This window comes from Egretta garzetta, unplaced genomic scaffold, assembly GCF_000687185.1.
Source record: "Egretta garzetta isolate BGI_Z169 unplaced genomic scaffold, ASM68718v1 scaffold33, whole genome shotgun sequence".
In the NCBI taxonomy this organism is placed as follows: Eukaryota; Metazoa; Chordata; class Aves; order Pelecaniformes; family Ardeidae; genus Egretta; species Egretta garzetta.
The window spans coordinates 961,998-965,304 of record NW_009259250.1 but is presented as its reverse complement, the minus strand read 5'-3'; the positions used below and the strand labels follow the sequence as shown (position 1 = coordinate 965,304).

Here is a 3,307-nt window from a genome sequence, read left to right as displayed (position 1 = left end):
AGACCGCCCATGTGCCCGTGCTGCTGGTGGTGGACCTGTACGCGGGAGCGGCGGGCGTGCAGCAGGTACGGGCGGCGGAGGGGCGGTGAGGGCAGGGGGTGAGGGCAGGGGGCCGCGGCCGCGTTCCCGCCACTCCAGCTTCGCTCCCGAGGCTGAGCCGAGCACCACAGCCTTCTCCCCGAACGAACTTCCCGCTCGGCTGGTTTATTTATTTCTTTTTAACTTGCTCGCTTCTGGGCCGCTTTGTGAAGTGCTGTTGATCTGTAGAAGGGCGCTGTCTCCGCTTGTGTTTAAAGGGACAAACGTCCCAGCTTTCTGCAGATACCCCTCGTGGCGTCTCTAGACAGCAAAAGAAGACCATGTAGAAAATACAAATTACGCAACGTGAGTGCAGCATGGTACAGGCTTCTGAACTACAAATAATGTTATCTAATACATTTTTGACGTGTTGATACTAAATTTTGCCACGGTTAGACAAACTTCTGAAAAGCAGAATTGTGTAATATGAATCCATACATAGGTATCCTAGAAAGAGAATTGTACTAGCCCAGTTTTTTAAGGGGGGAAAAAAAAATCTTTTGCCTAAGAGTAGGTTCTGCAATTTAAGGTTCTGCTTGGCTGTTCCTGTAACTTAACATTGGCCCATTTAGATTAGGTGTGGCAGTTGCACAATTTGATGTTGTACTTACGGTACAGCTGCCAGACTTGTCATATGAAACAGCTCCTTCCTGGCAGGCATATATTACATTTCTGACTATGTTATGCTTAAAGGATGTTTATAAGCTCCAGATTTCTGAGCAACCCATTTGATTATTTTTTTTATTAAGCCCATTTCTATGGTTACAATATTTTTGGCATATTTTATTTTTTTAAGGCAAAACGTAAATTACATCACAAATGCCTCTTAAATATTGTGTATTTTAAGGTTTTTTATGTCTAATGACCTTAGCTGAAGGCCAAAAGCATAAAATTCAGATTAAAATATGGAATTGTACTTGTGTAGTGATTAATCTGGAGTAACAGTGATCTCAGGCTTCTGTTTAAGACTTGTGCAGAGTCTGAAGTTTTCACTTGTTTTACTGTTCAATCATCAGGTTATTAAGAAATACAGAAGAACGAATCAGCAGTTATTTTCAGGGTAAAGTATATTGTGTGTGTAACAATTTACACAATCACTGCCCGGAATTTTAGACTAGGAAGTAAAAAATACGAAATTCAACCAGAAGTAGGTCTGAAATCACAGCACAAGACTCTCAGAAGTACATAAGCAAGATAGCAATTGTTTAATCTTCATTTTAACCATGTTAAAATGCCTCACTGATTTAATACAGAATTTTAAAATGAGTTTTAATCTTCTCTCTGTGCCTACATTTGCAGTCATACAGTGTTTCAGTTTAGAAGTTTTGGAGCTCCTTTGCATTACTACATTTTATTAAAGTCTGAAATTCATAGCCAATGCAAAGCTCAAATCCTTTTCCTCATAAAATGTCACAGGCAGCTCTTACTTCACATTGTTATGGTATTTACAAACATCCCCAATATGTTACTAGAGCTCTGTCTTCTTGCTTCATTCACTGCTGTTCGTTTACAGTCTTCGTGAACACATGATTCTCACTTTATGGCAGTAGTAAAGTAATGTAGTCCTGATTTCAGTGTAGTCTCTTTGCACTACTAATGAATTTTCATTGAATTGATGGATTAATCAACCTATTTTGATTTTGGCATTGCAATGAAATTGACTGACGTAAGAGAACGAACACAGTAAGAGACATCTCTGAAGTGAGGATTTTCTTTCCCTCCCCTCCTTAACTGGCTACAAAGCATCCATGTTGTGCTGCTGTTCCACTGGCTTGTACAGAGTAAATTTGCTTCATAGATCAATATTGCAAGTACCAGTGCAAGTCAGACTACAGGCAAAAACCCTGCAAGCTTCTTGAGAAGTATGAGGGTACTGGGCTGGAAAGTCAATAGTGCCTTAAAGTAAAACAGGCTTCTTAAGTAAATGTGGTCGTTTCTTTCTGCAGCTACTGGCTGGCAATGATTGGAGCAGCTTAGAAAACATGTTACATTTGAGTAAAGAGCAGTCAGCAGAGCTTTTCTGTCTCATGTGGAAGGTGTGACCTAATGTATCATAAATTCATTGCATGCTAGAAATGAAAAGGATCTGATTTAAAAATAACAGAGTTCCAGTGCTGCCACCAACTGTTTCTGTGTACAGGGTGCCATTTAAGTGTTTATAAGAATGTCTTTGTTTACTGTGTTTTTTTCTCTCCCTGTAACCTTCAGGATTTCTGTTATTTAAATGACCCTTCGTTTCTTATGTAATTAAACAGACAATAAGGTCTCTGTTATCTCAAGTAGTGATTTTAATATTGTAAAAGAGACCACATGTCAGCAGGTCAGATGTTTCCTTTGATCTTCTCTGGATCCACAGTTCTTACACGTGTTAGTCAATACTTAGAGTCACAGCAATCCAAATAAAAATGCTTAATGGAAATACAAATTTATTCAGAAACAGCTTTAATAAAAAAAGGGGTTTTCTAAAGTCATTAAGCTAATTTCCATCAGGTTCTAAATTTTACAAGAACAGTTAGTGTGTCGTGCAGTGGGACTTTTAAAATAAAATCTTTTCTAAGTAATACACAGTGTATGAATTAATGGTCACCTCTACAGTGTCTTTGCCATGAAGATTTGAAATTTGTACCTGATTGACTGTCACTGATAAACTCTGTTTTGCTTGGAATATGGAAAATCAGGTAATAACATGTCCTTGTCTTGGGGAGGACTGATGGTTGCTAAGACTATTCTGTGCACTTAGGTTTAGTCCAGACTCAGTTACACAGACCAGCCTAACCTTCCTGGATGTCCACAGTAATTGGTTTGAGGTGTCATGTAGAGCAAGCCAGTTTGGTATCAAAGCAAGAGAAGAGCATGGAAATGGGCTCATGGTCAAGCTCAATCTGCAGACATTAAGGTTATAACTGGCTTAAAACATTTGGGTCTGCAAAACTGAACTGAAACAGAAACAAAACTACTGCAGATAGTGTGAACGTATCCCACGTAACCAAGTATGTGAGAGGTAAAAGCAGAATTCCAGTTCCCAGGGAGCTACATCACCTTTTTCATACTCACCAAAGCTGTCATGCGAGCTGGCTTAGATTCAAGCCTGTGCTGTTCCTATGGGTGTCTCTACAGTACCGGACTTGCAATTTCATGTGTCTAGTCTTGCAGACTGCAGTGTTAGAGGTCATGCACTTTCCATGAACTTTGCAGTGAAACTCTTCGGAGGTAGCCATTTACATTCCTG

General features: G+C 39.7%; 1 protein-coding gene across 2 annotated transcripts in view; it reads left to right on the top strand.

Moving 5' to 3' along the window:
- The first annotated feature begins 6 nt into the window (after window positions 1–6).
- Window positions 7–3,307, top strand: part of LRRK2 (leucine rich repeat kinase 2) — a 70,676-nt gene continuing 67,375 nt past the window's right edge. For both annotated transcript variants that reach the window (XM_035891668.1, XM_035891669.1), the window contains exon 1: window positions 7–65. The gene's annotated coding sequence lies outside the window, so the exon portion shown is untranslated. The remainder of the gene's footprint in view (window positions 66–3,307) is intronic.